Source organism: Spodoptera frugiperda, chromosome 14, assembly GCF_023101765.2.
Source record: "Spodoptera frugiperda isolate SF20-4 chromosome 14, AGI-APGP_CSIRO_Sfru_2.0, whole genome shotgun sequence".
Lineage (NCBI taxonomy): Eukaryota > Metazoa > Arthropoda > Insecta > Lepidoptera > Noctuidae > Spodoptera > Spodoptera frugiperda.
Window position 1 is genome coordinate 8,361,763 of NC_064225.1, and position 18,307 is coordinate 8,380,069.

Consider the following 18,307-nt stretch of genomic DNA (forward strand, 5'->3'; position numbering starts at 1 on the left):
ATGCGCAAGCAGTTCTTCATCAATAGCTTTCAACCATTCATTTCTTTGTGGACTCTTCATTGCTTCAGCGTATGTCTGAGGCAGTGACAGTTCAACAAGATTTGCTTCAAATCTTCTATTAATTCTAGGTCTCAAATTTATATTTCTTGAAATTAAATCATCATCTAATTCTTGAGACGGTTCATATGTAGGGTCACTACTACTACTACAACTCAACATGCTATTGTCATTCTCTGATGATGACATTTCTAAATTAGTATTCTCTAGATTATTTTCTTGCATTTGATTTTCTTGTTCTAATGTCTTCTCTTCATCATTAATATATATTTGTGTAATATTTTTCCTTCTCTCTGGAACATTATGTTCTTCAAAAATAACATTTCTAGATATTTTAATCTTCTTGGTTTCTGGATTGAACATCCTATAATTGTTGTTATCATACCCAACTAGTATCATTTTCTCACTCTTCTTATCGAGTTTTGTTCTTAGTTGATCAGGAATATGGACATAACCAATGCTTCCAAATACCTTCACATGGCCTACATCAGGTTTGATGCCATTCCATAGTTCATATGGTGTTTTCTTAGGAGTCTGGCTGGAAGAAGTTCTGTTTAATAAATAAACTGCACAATTCACAGCTTCTGCCCATAATTCCAGTGACACATCTCTTGCATACAACATGGAACGTGCACTCTCTACAATGGTACGGTTCTCTCTTTCAGCACGCCCATTTTGTTCAGGTGTATAAGGTGCAGTACACTCATGAACTATACCTTCTTTACTTAGATAATCTTTGAAGGATTTATTTACATACTCTCTTCCGTTATCAGTATGCAATATTTTGATACTATGCATGTATTTATTTTTGATAATAGCATTGTATTTCTTGAATATATCAATCACATCACTTTTATGCTTTACAAAATATACATGCCTGAAGCTTGTTGCTGCATCCTTGAACAATACAAAGTATCTTGCACCTTGAACAGATGTATGACTCATTGGACCACAGACATCACTATATATAAGGTCACCTGGCTGTAGTTCTCCTCTTACAGATTTGAAAAATCTAAATCTGCACTGCTTTCCATAGGCACATGCTTCGCAGACAAAATCAGCTTTATCATTGTTGTCAAAATTCAAGCCTTCTACTGTATTTTCAGCACTCATATTCCTGATATTTTGTATGTTAATATGTCCCAATCTTTCGTGCCAAATTTTAATGTTACTTTTGTCATTTTGTACCAAGTTACATGTATCCGAGATTACAGCTTTTATTTTCAATTCATATAGATTATTATCAGTCATTGTTGCATACAATACTAACTTATTATCTTTGTAAATGAATGCATTGGAGTCTTTCTTAACAATGGTGTATGATTTTCGCATAATCACACCCTCTGAGAATAGATTTCGTCGCAAATTCGGAACATACAATACATCATGTAGTTCACTAGTCTCCCACTGTCCATTGACATATCTCTTTATTAATACCTTGCCTATGCCAGCTACTTCCACTGACTGCTTGTTTCCTAATGTCAATGATTTCTGATTGCATTCAAATAGTTCTGCAAAGAACTCCTTTCTGTAAGTCATATGTGCGGAGGCACCACTATCTAAAATCCAAGCATTCTGTTCAGCTTCATGTAAACCTGCTTCTACATTGAACGCTAACATATTTGCACCTTCTTGTTGAGGTTTTCTGTTCTTGGATTTCTTTGGATAACGACATTCTCGAGAAAAATGTCCTCGTTTTCCACAATTATAACATTCAAACCTATGTTTAGTGTTATTATTCTGATTCGAACTACAAGCATTTTTATTTGGCTCACTTTGCTTAGAGCTCTTCTTCCAACTTTTGTTGGCCACAAGGAGAGCAGTTTCTTGCTCTTCTTCACATTGCAAACTAGCTTCTTCATCTAACAATCGTGCAGTGAGATTGATAAGAGTCTGTTGTTTTGGATCCAATGACATCCATGCTTGACGAAGTGATCTGTACTTCTGTGGCAGTGTTCCAAGTATTTTTGTAATCACAGCCATTTCACTGATATTTTCACCACTTTCTTTCAACTGCTTGGCTAACGATTCTACTTTCGAAATATGTTGAGCTACGCTGTCAGTTGGTGACATTTTGTACTGATAAAATTTTTCATGGATTATCATTTTACATAACTCACTCTTTTGTTCATATATAGATTCTAGTTTCGTCATAATTTCCTGAGCTGTTTCACAATTTTCCACCAGAGTAATTTGCTTGAGTTCCATCGAAGATGTAATGATGAACATCGCCATGCCATCATTCTTTGTCCATTCAACACTATTTTCAGACGGTTTCGGCACTGAAATATCAATCCCTTTTGCTTTCAGGGCACATTTTATCTGAAACTTCCATTGTCTGAAGTTATTTCCGTCAAATTTATCCATGTTCATAGATCGCGTGGACTCCATTTTGAGATTATTTCTCAAAATACGATTGTAACTTTTTCTTTGCTATATTCTTTTAGATATCAATTACAGAACCTCCTGGGCCCATAACCTGTTAGATTACGGAGTATTTCTTAATGAACAACAGTATTTATATCTAAAAAGAACGTTTTATTATAATAAAGATATACATAGCAAGAATGACACAGTTACAATGACAACCAAAAACAATCATGACACCTAGTTAAATTTTCAGGAACAAATATTAAAACTAAACTCATTTGTGTTACTCAACAGGTTGTATAGCTCCATCCCTCTCGCACTGCCCAATGATCGACCATTCTGACACAATTCTAATAGCAGACTAAGGCCCCTGCTCGTTTGCCTCCTATTCCTTAAAAAATCTTTTGTGTCCCATCATCTTCATATAACCTCAAAGTCTTCTACTTAAAGAAAAGGGATTGCTGTCTTCACCAATTCGCAAGCGGGTTAGAAAGAATCAGGGGCTTACTCTTGAATCCAATTCTGATCGATCGACATTGATATTGTGTTTCGTACTCTTGAGTTGCATCACTAGCACCCATTGCATCCGTATTGCGTGGATATTGAATAAACTGAATGGTATTCAGTTTGGCTTCATATTTCGTACTCTGAATTGTATTTTAACAGCTACGATTGGGGTTGTAGTTATAACAGTGAATCATTATTGAGATTTTATTGGATTGAAATTGTATTGACATTGAGATTGGTTTCAAGAGTAAACGGCCAGGATTCTTTTTATGGAGTAGGTGGCAAACGAGCAGACGGTTCACCTGATGGTAAGCGATCAGCGCCGCCCATGGATACCCACAACACCAGAGGAGCCACAGGTGCGTTGGCGGCCTTTTAAAAAGGAGTAGGTACGCTCTTTTCTTGACGGTTTATCAGAGAGCGCTACTGCCCGATCTCTGTTAAATGTGTAGTCCATTAGTCGGATTTTCCGACAAAAAAGGATTGATGAGAAATTAATGTACTCTAATAAACCATCATCACACGGCGTTGTTTTACTAGATGTTAAATGAAAATTTACCTACTACACAAAGTATTAGATCTGACTTTCATATGCAATGTTGTTGATAAGCCTTACAGCGCATTGTTCGTTGGCATCACCATGAATATTGAGTGATATGGAAGTGGATACTATCCCATTGCTTTTAGAAAACGTAATACAATGTACTATACATAACTGATTGATACTCGATTTGTTATATTATTAGAATACAATTCTCATTAATGGGGTAATAGAACAGATAATTTAGAAATCATCGGGTCATTTTGAAATTAACATTAAAGTTCCTATACCTTTGTTCGATAAAAATGTAGGAAATGATCTGTTCCATAAACCCATACCAGATTGTGCTCTACTAAAAATCACCGTGTATCCTTGCATATCAAACTATACTATACTGTTTGTATGCTGTCAAAATTGACAGATAATTTGACATAGGTATTTTCCATGAAGCAAATACAAAGAGATGTCATAACTGACGGGATGACATCTTTTTGTATTTGCTTGCTGGCGGGATGCGGGACGTTATAAACCACGGCCCTCTCTATCTCCTCCAAAACTACTAGACCAATTCGAAAAAATCTTTTAGTATTGAAATGCTTACTTTTTAGAGAGTAGCATAAACTAATTTTGTTCCGATATTGAAATGAATCGAGAAATACGAGAGCAATCTTCTTAATTTCATGTAAAATAAAGCCACTGGCGAAAAACTAGTATTATTTCACTTCTCACTTACACGAGTGAATGAGTGAACTGTCATAAATATTAATTGACGTTTTACGTCACGTGGGCAATCTTCTAGCTGTCAATGTCAATTTCATAACCGATTCCTTTTGCGATTATCACGTGGTAGAGGTAGTGGTATTTTTTTATTAAAACGAGGTAAACTTTTATTAACCTACTCATCACGAGGTCGGGCAAAAGTTAATTGGGTGTTTCGATTGCGAAATTGTTAATTATTAGCGCGAATTCTATTCTAGATGTGTTTAGAGTGTGGCAATAGGCTAGCACTGTTGTAAATTTTGTAGATATGGCTACATATCAAGATAAACAAAGCCAGTTTATCATGGACTCGCTTTGTATGATCTTTCCACACATACGAAGGTCAATTTATACTGGTTTATATACTATCTTGATGTGCAGCCATAAGTACTAAGACTAGCCACTACCAATTAATTGTTGACCTTACATCAAAAATATCAAAAATATCCAATTTTTGTTGGAAATCCACTAAAATTGTTTGATCAACTATCATAGCTTGATGTGCTGACTCTACTTGATTGGCCAATACTCATGAACGTACTAACAACAAATAAGTATTGAATGTGTCAATGTGACAGGTAGGCGGCGCCACTCTCTTCGCGATCATTATCGAGCATGTAAGTAGGTATATATTTTTCACAATAGAGGGCGCGGCTATTACCTGTCACTGTCACTTATAACTTGCACTGTGTGATGTAAGTTCTGTAATCATTATTTTAGTTTCACGCGAAAGTAGGCTTTATATGTAAATGTGTATGGTGGATTTACTAGTCCCCTTGACCGCTAGTCGCATGCGACCACTCGACCAACGAGGCAGCCTTTGTAACGAGGATTGAAAGTAATCTCTATATATAAAAATCAGTTGCTGTTCGTTAGTCTCGCTAAAACTCGAGAACAGCTAGACTGATTTAGCAATTTTGGTCTTGAATTATTTGTGATAGTCCAGGGAAGGTTTAAAAGGTGAGAAAAACATGTTTGAGGCGAAACGAAGTTTGCCGGGTCAGCTAGTCTATAATATAAAAATAAGTCGGATTTTCCTTCTAATAACTCCAGAATGCGCGACCCGATTTCACACGGTTTTGCGTTCGTTGGAAAGGTTTCGGGATCCGTTTAATAGCAAAGATAATTCTGGAAAAAATCAAAAGAAAATCAGAATAACAGGGAAAATTATTGGTGGCGAAACGAAGTTCGCCGGGTTTGCTAGTTACGTATAATATGCAATTAATCGTGAAGTATTGACTATTCTATTGCTTTTATAGTAATTTTATGGCGTAGTCATTTGTATTATATGTACAGCTTATAATAATTACACTCATGGTTATATACAATGAGAATTGATTCCATCATTCAATGAGAAAGTGTGAAGAAATTACAATTATCCGAGTTTAATATGAAGAGAAATGCATCAACATTATGTGTGTGGCTGTAAACATATTTTATTTACTAGGTTTGTAAGATGAAATGAAATGAAACTTAATTTCTTATTTCTTTTGTCATATGCTAGTCCTGTTTTTTAGTTTCACTCATGTGTTTACGTCAGTACAAGTTACTTGAAATAAATGCATTATGAAACGCTAAAGTAATGAACGAGCTTCGAACAGTACCACAGAATAATATCGGTACCCTTAGTACGAGTTAGCTTTACATTGAACTAAAACGATACGAGAGAGCATTCAGCGCTCTAATTGGTTGGTATTTTCGCATCGGCCAATCAGAGCGCTCTTGTTAAACGTAAAACAAACTCGTACTAAACTATCGGAGCTCCAGTTCGACTAGACCGGCAGGAGTAAGAACGGAGAGGTTTTAGTTAGTAATAGTCTGATACTCCCTCTTGCCTTACGTAGAGATGATTTTCTACCCTCAAAACAAAAAATAGTGATGGACGACGATATTTTATTAGTACCGTAAACCATTACAACCATGTTATTTTAAACACAATTTATAAACATATAAACACACAACAAAACATTTAACTAATTCGCGCCAAATAAACCGACAAAGTAATAAAAAAAGTAAATAATACCATAATACCGAATCATTGTCACAGACTTTCACATGCTTACCACAGATTATAATCGGCGAGTGTTCAGTGTTGCCACAACAAAGCCTTAAGATACGATCGGGGACAATTTCGTGTAATTAGATCTGTGGCTGGCATTGTCATGTTGTGTGCACCGCGCTGATTACAGGGCATACACTATACACTGTACTGTTATTTGTTAGTTAGTAGATAGATAACGGACTCAAAGGTGAGTGTCGATTGGAAAATGGCTTTAAGAATTTCTAATTGTAGTTGTTTTCCTTAACTATCTGACGATGTACTTATACATACATACATATATAACCTCATGCTTGTCTTCCATGGGGGTAGGCAGAAACAATGGAATGCCAATTGCTATGATTCTTAAAATGTAGGTAGGTAATTTATGTATGTGTATATTTTGTTTGAAGAAAAGCTATAAAGACTTCCTAGATTATTTATAGACTGAATTAAAATGACATAGAACGGTTGGCGGCTTTTTATCCCATACGGACAAAGACAGGTTTGACAGAGCCACGCATCGGCACGAATTTGCTGATTCGAGTACCATTCCACAGCCCCACAGAAACCTGACGTGAAACAACGCTTGCGTTATGTGAGTCTGGTTACTGGAGGTCCAATTACCCCCTTCCCAGTTTTTCTAAACCCCAATTCCCCAACAACCCTTAAATTCCTAACCCCGGTAACCGTAACCCCCAAAAGGCCGGCAACGCACTCGTAACTCCTCTGGTGTTTCGAATGTCAATGGGCGGCGTCGACTGTTTACCATGAGGTTCTTTTTCTCGTGTATCGGCTTTTGCCATAAAAAAGAAACAAAAGTTCTTGGTACGCACGTGTTATAGCCAAGAGCAAAATATGCAAATACGTTACCTCAGCTGCTTTCTTTATTTGTTACTTACGCAAAAAATATTACTTACAAAGTTGGCCATACGTTTTCTCTAACCTAAGGCTACGTAACATATAAGTGACGTCACACAATTCATAGTTTTAGCAAATACCGCAACTTAATTGGCGTAAAGACGTTAAACAAAACAAAACCTCACTTTCTTACATTTCTGTATAAACAAGAAACATGCAAACAAAATGCTTTCTTTCTTTCTTTGATTTTTTTGAGCGTTTTTCGCAGTGTCGCTACTTCACCGTCGCGCTTTCCAATCGCAAATCAGAATTTAGAATAACGAAATTAATATTTATAATCATGCCATCTGCTGTCGAAAAGCCTAAACTACTATAACAAATTTAAATAAAACTGTTTATTAATATAGTAGAACCTTTAAATGTATAATTTAAGTATTTTTTAACCATTTTCTAATGACTTGTATTAAACATTATTTTGCATCAAGTGATTTGATGCAATATAATCAAATAGTGCGGTTAACAACGATCACTGTTCCGACAAAATAACGGTTACTTTGATAATCAATAACAGTTATAGAGTTACTCTGCTCGTACTCGCATAACTTCGCGTCTCGTTACGTCAAGCTAGCGAAAGTGTTCGGTTTTGTTTAGCCAAGTGGGTACTACATATTGAAAAGTATTTACTCATATAGGTACTTGCACGGCTTTTCTCTCATTGATATTGCTATGGGTACATGACTGCGTTAAATTGCATGTTTTTAGCTACGCAGTTTTTTCGAACAGAAACATCGATTACAACCTTTAAACAGCTCTCTAGGTGACAATCTTTTTGTCATATGTTTATTTTACTATCCTGCTTAAATAGAGATGCGAAAGATTGTGAAAATATAGGTACGTTTTCCTATTTAATTACACATTTTATTAAGGGGGTAAATCATCCAATGACAGCTTCCGCTCTAGGTGAGGGAGCTCGGGCGGCGAGATACCTTTGTCCAGACCCGCACTTACGATGACCGGAGATTGTCACGCGCGATCCTCGAAGCCCGGAGTGTCTCTCGCGACGGCCAGCGTAAAGACGTATTCAGCCACATTTTATTTTTGAAGCAGGAAAATCATCCAATGTCTTCCCCTGCTTTGAGCGAGGACTAAAAACCACCACGTTCCTACTCCTGCTTTTCGAACCGGAGCCCCGGTAACCCGCTAGGCAGTCCGCAGATTCAACCACACTGGAGCGACTGTTGTATATGAAAACAAAAACGTACAATCCAAAAGAATAAACATGATGGCTGTGAGTAATAAAATCAGTTCGTTAAAGTATTAATAACAGCTTTTACAACGTGTTAAGTTTCAAAACATAAAATTGCAAAACTGCGCCGTTTAAAATAACAAGCTTGAGTCAAGTGTGAGCCGCGCTGTAATTAAACCAACTCGATTACAACCTGCCTACGTGTGTAAATCGTAAATCGATATAAAATTTAGCAATCGAATGAAATTGAATTAATCGTGTCATAACTCGAGATGATGTTTTGCGTAATTTGAATTCAATTTCAGGGTCTTTTGTTTTAAGTAAAATGACAATGACGGCCTCACCGAAAACCGACGTGAAACAACGCTTGCGTTATGTTTCGTGGTGTGAGTGAGGTTACCGGAGACCCAATTACTCCCCTTTCCAATCTCCGATTCCCCAACAACCCTTGAATTCTTAACCCCCAAAAAGCCGGCAACGCACTTGTAACGCCTCTGATGTTTCAAGTGTCCATGGGCGGCGGCGATTGCTTACCATCAGGTGATACCTACGTCTGCTCGTTTACCGACGTGTTCCATAAAAAAAAGGTTTATCAAAGTATGATTTTAAAACGTACTTACGCTACGCTTTAAGCAAGCCTTACTCTGTCTTGATATAATACAACAAATGAACAACATGCATTAAAGCCCAATGATTTCAAAATCGACATCTAGACCAAACGATACAATGTAATGAATGAAGACTTGAATTATATTCACTTGAGTTCCAAGTGTATCAAACTGATTACCAACACTCAATAGTTACATGACCGTATTACTGAAACAGGGGACAGTTGCATAATGCAACCGAAGAATCACATTTGACCTCTGAGGTACATCTTCGCAATTGTCACCGTGTTTACCGTGAAAAATGATTGGAATAATTACGTTTCGAAACTGTTTGAATAGCTTGAAGGCATTTAAGACCTTTTTGTTTAAAAATACTATTTAAGCCATTAGTGACTAATCTCTTCTGGTTAGTTTACTTAAGTGTTTGACTGCCAATAGAAAACTGATGAAGGCAAATCGGTCACCGGTGACCACCACGGCGTTTATGTCACTCGGATTGAAGTCATGCATTAAAGTGCTTTCCCACCAGAGACGTGCTATACTACGTTGCTGTGGATGTTTTTGGCTTCCACCAATCATATTCATTGGTACATTTAACTTAGCACTGGTGGAAACAGCTAAGCTAAGTTTTTATATGGAAATGTGCGTGCTATGGAAGGCTTCCCTACTATCCTCATACATCGCATACTCGAGCTGCGCATCTGCCTCCCACTGCTACATAGGTTAGTATCAGTGGAGAGCTAAATCATCGTTTGGTGTACATTAATCCATGTATCTCCATCGCATCAAAGTGTTACTTGCTTTGTGTCTCACATCATGGTTCCAATACATAATTCGGTATCGTCTGTAGTCCTCTACAAGTAGGGGTAGTCTGATGGTCGTACATATAATTTGCACGCCAGCCGCCTTTTCATTTACTTCTAGGCTGAAGTGAGCTCTAACGCTAACAGGATTGATGGCAAAACAGACAACTAAAGTATAGAAGTAATTTGTTTTATTCAGTTTCATACAATATGAAGTCACATTTGGCGATCCATCGGTGCATGGTTCGGAACAAGCAGTCTGTAGTCTTCTGCAAAGGGGGGCCGTGCTCCAAGTAAACTGCACTCCAGTGCCGTTTGCAGTTAGCGGTTACATTGAGCGCGCGTCGCAGCGAAGAACGTCGATGTCGTGTTTTAATATCTCCCTTTATCCGATGCCATACCACTTGTTGTTTAGTGTGTTTACAATTGCTCGGGTATTCGTTCAATTGTCCCTGAAAACCAAGTTCACATTCATCGGCACGTAGTTGGGGTCGAGCAGCCTGTAGTCCTCCACAAAGTAGGGGCAATCATCCTGTCGAACAAATAGTCTGCACACCAGCTGCCACACGACACGGACAAGGATTGCGAATCCGAACATTCTTTAATGTCTCTCTTATAATATGATCGCCGCGCCGACGGTACATCGCATGACATGCAAAAAAAATCCGAATTCTCCACGTTCGGTCTAATCATTGCATTGTTGTTCCATCAGGCGTTATAGCTTATGCGACAAGCTAAATCCGAACGACAATGATAAGCTACCGGTTATCGTTGGGAACGATATCCCCGAAGTTGGAGACCACTACACATACCTGGGACAGATTATCCAGCTAGATAGGTCTAACTTTGAAAAAGATGTCGTGTTACGTGACGTCGTCTCATCAAAAATCCCGCAGTGTCTGAAGACCAGTATGTACAACCAGTGTGTGTTGCCGGTGGTAGTAGACGGTACCGAGACATGGTCCCTAACTGCTGGCTTTTTAGAAAGGCTCAGTGTCTCTTTTCGTAGTTTCTTTGCGCGACAAAATCTGAAATATGCAGATTTGCCAAAGAACAAGAGTTACAGACATAGCTCTTAAAATATGCTTAAAATATGAAGTGGCCACGTCTCTCGAAGGACTGATGGCCGCTGGGCCAGGAAAGTGATTGTTGTTGTTTTGTGTGTTTACAATTGCTCGGGTATTTGTTTAATGTTTCCTAAAACCAAGTTCTTCGGTATGTAGTTTGGGTCGAGCAGCCTGTAGTCCTCTACAAAGTAGGGGCAGTCAGCCTGTCGAACAAATAGTCTGCACACCAGCCGCCATAGGGAATTGGCGAATTGAGCAAGCCTCGGAACGAAGAGTATCGATTCCATGTTTTGTTTTTTCCCTTATATAATGTGATGCCATTCCGAGCTCCAATAGATTATTGCGGTTAGTGGCTCAACAACTGAAAGCTTTGTAATGTTTCATTTTGTCTGTCGAGATAGTTCATTACTCCTACTTGCAGCCTGTAGTCCTCTACAGTTTGATGGTCGTACAAATAATTTGCACGCCAGCCGCCTTTTCATTTACTTCTAGGCTGAAGTGAGCTCTAACGCTAACAGGATTGATGGCAAAACAGACAACTAAAGTATAGAAGTAATTTGTTTTATTCAGTTTCGTTCGAGCCTTATACAATACAAAGTCGCATGCGGCGTTCCATCGGTGCATGCTCCTCCAAGTAAACTGCACTCCAGTGCCGTTTGCAGTTAGCGGTTACATTGAGCGCGCGTCGCAGCGAAGAACATCGATGTCGTGTTTTAATATTTCCCTTTTACGATGCCATACCACGTGTTGTTTTGTGTGTTTACAATTGCTCGGGTATTCGTTCAATTGTTCCTGAAAACCAAGTTCACATTCATCGGCACGTAGTTGGGGTCGAGCAGCCTGTAGTCCTCCACAAAGTAGGGGCAATCATCCCGTCGAACGAGTAGTCTGCACACCAGCTGCCACACGACACGGACAAGGATCGCGAATCGGAACATTCTTTAATGTCTCTCTTATAATATGACCGCCGCGCCGACGGTACATCACATGACATGCAAAAAAAATCCGAATTCTCCACGTTCGGTCTAATCATTGCGTTGTTGTTCCATCAGGCGTTATAGCTTATGCGACAAGCTAAATCCGAACGACATTGATAAGCTACCGGTTATCGTTGGGAACGATATCTGGGAAGTTGGAATCCAGCTACACATACCTGGGACAGATTATCCAGCTAGGTAGGTCCAACTTTGGAAAAGATGTCGTGTTACGTGACGTCGTCTCATCAATGACCGCAGTGTCTGAAGACCAGTATGTACAACCAGTGTGTGTTGCCGGTGATGGTAGACGGTACCGAGACATGGTCCCTAACTGCACTTTCTAGAAAGGGTGGAGTTCTCGCCGCGAGTTTCTTTGCGCGACAAATCTGAAACGCGCGCAGCAATTCGCCTCCAAAGAACAAGAGTTACAGACATAGCTCTCAAAATATGCAGGCTGAAGTGATCGTTGTTGTTTTGTGTCTTTACAATTGCTCGGGTATCCGGTTAATGTTTCCTAAAACCAAGTTCACATTCTTTGGTATGTAGTTTGGGTCGAGCAGCCTGTAGTCCTCTACAAAGTAGGGGCAGTCAGCCTGTCGAACAAATAGTCTGCACACCAGCCGCCATAGGGAATTGGCGAATTGAGCAACAATCGGAACGAAGAGCATCGATTCCATATTTTGTTTTTTCCTTATATAATGTGATGCCATTCCGAGCTCCAATAGATTATTGCGGTTAGTGGCTCAACACGTTGAAATTTGTAATGCTCATTCATTGTCTGTCGATCATAGTTCATTACTCCCTACTTGCAGCCTGGTAGTGGCCCTCTACAAGTTTCGATCAAATAATTGCGCCACGCCAGCCGCCTTTGCTCATTTACTTTACAACAAGTGAGTGCTATACGTAACAGCGATTGATGGCAAAACAGACAACTAAATCGTCACCGGCTTGGAATAACAAATTTGTTTTATTCATTACTTAAACGCGCTCAGACAATTCGAAGTCTGCATCGGACATCTTCACATCGGTGCATGGTTCGGAACAGTTTAGCAGCCTGTAGTACTCCTGCAAAGTTTGCTGTCCTCCAAGTAAACTGCACTCCAGTACCAAGCAGTTAGCGGTTACATTGAGCGCGCGTCGCAGCGAAGAACATCGATGTCGTGTTTTAATATCTCCCTTTATCCGATGCCATTTGTTATGTTGTTTTGTGTGTTTACAATTGCTCGGGTATTCGTTCAATTGTTCCTGAAAACCAAGTTCACATTCATCGGCACGTAGTTGGGGTCGAGCAGCCTGTAGTCCTCCACAAAGTAGGGGCAATCATCCCGTCGAACGAGTAGTCTGCACACCAGCTGCCACACGACACGGACAAGGATCGCGAATCGGAACATTCTTTAATGTCTCTCTTATAATATGACCGCCGCGCCGACGGTACATCACATGACATGCAAAAAAATCCGAATTCTCCACGTTCGGTCTAATCATTGCATTGTTGTTCCATCAGGCGTTATAGCTTATGCGACAAGCTAAATCCGAACGACAATGATAAGCTACCGGTTATCGTTGGGAACGATATCTTCAAAGTTGGAGGCTTCACACATACCTGGGACAGTTTACCCAGCTAGGTAGGTCTAACTTTGACAAAGATGTCGTGTTACGTGACGTCGTCTCATCAAAAATCCCGCAGTGTCTGAAGACCAGTATGTACAACCAGTGTGTGTTGCCGGTGATGGTAGACGGTACCGAGACATGGTTCCTAACTGCTGGCCTTTTAGAAAGACTCAGAGAGCGATGGATAGAGCTATGCTCGGAGTTTCTTTGCGCGACACAATCTGTATTTGTTTAATGTTTCCTAAAACCAAGTTCTTCGGTATGTAGTTTGGGTCGAGCAGCCTGTAGTCCTCTACAAGTAGGGGCAGTCTGTTGGTCGTACAAATAATTTACACACCAGCCAACAAACGAAACGGATGAGTATCGAGATTAGGTGCTTCATTTTTCCCTTATGTTATGCCATCGAAGTATCTGCTGCTGGGCCACATACATAGTCCTTGTAGAATACAAGCATTTTGTCTTCCACCGAGGCATTTTGTGAATTAAAACCACTTTTATAACCAAACGTACGTTTTGTTTCATTTCACATGCATGACTTGCATATTTTATTCGTGGGCTTGTCGTTTAAATAAATACAATAATCCATTGATTAAAGTTTTATAGAAATTGGTACATTCAATAGCATTTCATTCATATCGCTCGACAAGCATGCATGCATGTATTACACATCATTGCCACATCTCTTATGTGTTCGCTTCGTATTAATGAGTCATTAACTGATTATGACTCTTCATATAACGCGACCCCCGATAACCAGGTATCGCGAGTGCGCGCTATTAATATGCGAGCGCACAAATTGATGTGATCGGTAAGTTGTGATAATAAATTTTTGCACATGTTTTTTTTTAAATGTTTTTGTTACGTGCCGTAAGTATACATACTTGACTGTTATTCTGTGTTGAAATGGCCTTCCGAAAATTTATTGTAAAATTTGTTATTTTATACGAATGCAGTACTAGTAGGTCTAGGTTTAGGTCACCTTGGAATACAATACAATAAATAAAAACAGTTTGTATTAGATAATGCTTTTTTATTCATAACTGTATACGACTTTCGATAGAACAAAATATTTCTTGACTATTTTAATGTCCTACCACAGGGCATAGCTTTTGATAACCTCTACATATGAAGTTATAAAAACCAGTATAAGCTGACCGTTAAATGTGCGGAAAAGTCATACAAAGCGAGGTCATGATAAACTGGTTATTCTATATAGGCGTGTGTGAACAAGATTTGCTAATAGAAAACTTATGAAATCGCGTGGAAAACTAAAAATAATCCGAGTTTAAGTTAATTGGATAAAGCCGATGTCGGATCCACGTTATCATTTCATCAACCCTCAACATTTCGTCACTTCGAAGGTCATGTCTAGAGAATCGGTTGATCTTTCCCACCTACTACGGAAATAAACAGTTCCTCAACACCTATTATACCAAAATAACCTTTATTACAACTACATAAGGTGTATACCAACTGCAAACGTAATATTGTTATCAAACCACACCACGTGCAAAGTACGTTGTAAAATAGACTTTAAGTGTGGGGAATAAGGTTGAGTGTGACTGCATTTGTAATGTTGTGGTTTTAGTAACCGTGAAGGCGGCATTGCTATAGGCAAATCGTTTGGTCACGACAGTTTCAAGCTTTTTATCGAATATTCTACAGTATTATCTACTGTTTGTGATATATTGTTTGTTTTATTAGAAGAACAAACTTATTGGTTGCAAAAAAACTTGAATAATAAATACCTACCGTTTTTCATTTTAAATATTTTATTTTAGTTTAATTCTAGTTCCCTGGAGTTATAGTCATAATTATCTATTTGATAACCTTGTTTGTTTAGCTCATTCTGATTTTCTTTTGCAAAGGTTAGTAAGAGTAACACAATTTACCACCAGATGGCGTTAAACTCAAATTCATTAAATGGAACAAATTACAGATAATGCTTCTAAAATTACGCAATTATTAAATGTATAAGTAGAAATTATGATTCGTTTATTTCTTTTCATCATTATTAAAATATTAAATAATAATAATATGGCGTGAAATAGTTATTTCGTAATAATTATCTCATTGTTACGTCCAGGAAGTTACTTTTACTGACCGCAAGATGGCGGTAATTCATTGCAAATTGCAACCAATAAGTATTGCATTATTAAATTTCATAGATAAGTCGAGTAATGATACGCTTGCCTTGCATTAGTTGCACACCTAATTATAGTTATTAAATTTATTAATCGATCAAGAATGTAAAATTTCTATTTAAAGCTATAAGAAAAAAAAATCGTAGAGATAATCTAATAAAAAAAAAAGTTAAACAACCTGTTACAAAGTCAAAGAATGTGAGAAATAAAATGTAAGTAGTCCAAAAAGATTTTCCGATACCGGGAATCGAACCCGAGCCTCCTGGGTGAGAGCCAGGTATCCTAGCCACTAGACCATATCGGATATTGAGAGACGAGTTGAAATAGTGCATTTCATCTTGAAGTACATAGTACATTTATTTAGTTTCAAGTTTGATTTCAAACTTTTACGACGTAATACATAACCTCACACCTGTCTCCCATGGGGGTAGGCAGAGACTATGGAACAACAATTGCTGCGATTCTTATATACTTTGGCTTAATCAACAGTCATCAGTATTTTCAAGCATGCTCGTCGGTTTAGGGTACTTTTAATTAAGCCTTCTTTGATATATCGCTAATCTGGTCGCTATATGTCCGTCTAGGGCGGCCTCCCTCCAATATATGGCAATAGGCTCACCTATTACATGGGACTTATAACACAAATGGTGAAAAGTGGGTGTAAATTGTATAGCGACATTACGTGCTGTAATGTGCACCTCTGCCTACCCATTCGAGGATAAAAGGCGAGACGTTACTTTTTTTTAAATTAAACGAATGTATGTATTTGTATTTGTTACATAATACTCATAAGATTTGGTTTGGACACATAATTGTTCCACTGAGAATTTGCAACACAATGCCTGTATGAATGAGCTATGGGAAGGGAAACAGCAGTAAAAGAGATTTCCCTACTAATTTATGGGTTTGTATTGCAAAAACGTATCATTATCTATGTGTACTATAGAAATAAATAATTAGATTCATTATAACGAACAATAATATACAAACTGTGACTGTCTATTGCTGGAGTACGGCGCGACGCTATTTGTACTAACATTAGAACTTAAGACGGGATATTTACCATGTTTATTTCAACTACTTACATGTAATTTAGAGGGATTTGCTAAGAATGTCTCTTGAAGTTCTAACGTCACCCGCGAGAAGACTAGGGGTAGTGTAGTGACATAAATGTAATCTAATCTGTTACCATATCCATAGGTAACCGGGGCTACGGACTACCAAGCGGGTTTATCGGGACTCCGGCTCAAAGAGCAGGAGAAAGAACAGGGTGGTGTTTAGTCAGTAAGAGTCTGACACTCCTTCTCGCCTCGCTCAAAGCGGCAGAAGACATTGGATGATTTCTCGCCCCCCTAAACAAACAAAGTGTTTCCAGGGCTCCGATGATAAATTATGTTTGTAAAGTTTCCTCATCTGTGAGTTAGTACCTCATTCAATAATACTTTAACCGACTGAGAAAAAATCAACGAGAAAGTAAATAAACAAACAATGTAGGTACTGCAAATAATCACACCATTTAGATGTACCTACAAAGAGTATAAGCAGAGATACAGGTGGTTATCACTTTCTCTACATTCCTATAGTGAGCGCCTCTGGACAAACAGTTATAACAACCATGATTATAGCAATCATTGTTTGAAGTAAATACTGACAATCATGACAGATAGTTATCTTCATACTAAGGGCCTGTTTCTATACTGTTGGGTAAGTTTCTACTAGGGTAAAAGGAGCTTTTCCACCAAAGATGTGTTTCATGGCTATTTTATGAAGATGTTATAGCTAAACTGTGAAACTATGTGATCGTTTCCACTGATACTAAACTATGTAGTTGTGCGAGGAAGAGTATGCGATGTATCGATAGTAGGGAAGCCATTTATAGCACGCATCTTTCCATATAAAAAATATAGCTTAGCTGAGTCCGTTTCCAGGATATACCAGTGCTGAGCTATATGTACCAATGAATATGATTGGTGGAAGCCAAACGCATCCACAGCAACGTAGCATAGCGTATCCCAGGTGGAGATGCACCGTAAAGGACGGATAATAATTTGACGTACAATTTGCACCTTCTACCAAATATATACTTATACCTATTCAGCCGTGGTGAAGCAGGCTTTAAAATATTGCCAGAAAAAATATTTATTACATCAAGCCTTGCATTCTCTGAAGGGGTAATCCAATTACAACAACTAAGTTACCCCACCAGGAAATCTAACTTGTAATTGGGCCACCGGTAACCGCACTCACACAACGCAAGCGTTGTTTCACGTCGGGTTTCTATGAGGCCGTAGTATCACTCCGGTCGAGCCGGCCCATGCGTGCCGAAGCATGGTCACCCACATCTTAACATTAAGCTTATTAGCACACCTCTATTTACTTTACAGTATACATGAATTGTATATAGCAATAAGCTCACCCCCTATTACATGGGACTTATAACACAAATGCTGAAAAGTAGGTGTACATTGTACATTGTATAGCGGAATTAGATGTCGTAATGTGCACCTCTGCCTATCCTTTTGGGGATTAAAGGCATGACGTTGCATATATGTATTGAATACTTACTACTCAATCAATAAGACAGTCTAATTTAAAGGCAAAATAACAATTAGAACTAAGCTAACTACCTAAGTACAGTTAATCCGCTCAGTCCAGTGACGTGCGGCGGTCAAGAGCGCCGATGTAGAAAACAAAAGTGATCATAATGATGAACAAGAG

The 18,307-nt window shown here is 38.5% G+C and overlaps 1 protein-coding gene, 1 long non-coding RNA gene and 1 other non-coding gene across 12 annotated transcripts in view; 1 reads left to right on the forward strand and 2 right to left on the reverse strand.

Annotated features, from left to right (window-relative positions):
* LOC126911406 (uncharacterized) overlaps positions 1-18,307 on the reverse strand; it is an 88,991-nt gene that overhangs the window by 54,268 nt on the left and 16,416 nt on the right. The gene's annotated exons all lie outside the window — the stretch shown is intronic.
* LOC118279065 (uncharacterized) overlaps positions 1-18,307 on the forward strand; it is a 595,270-nt gene that overhangs the window by 32,924 nt on the left and 544,039 nt on the right. The gene's annotated exons all lie outside the window — the stretch shown is intronic.
* Trnae-cuc (transfer RNA glutamic acid (anticodon CUC)) lies at positions 15,822-15,893 on the reverse strand. The gene has a single exon. It is a non-coding gene; the product is annotated as a tRNA-Glu (tRNA).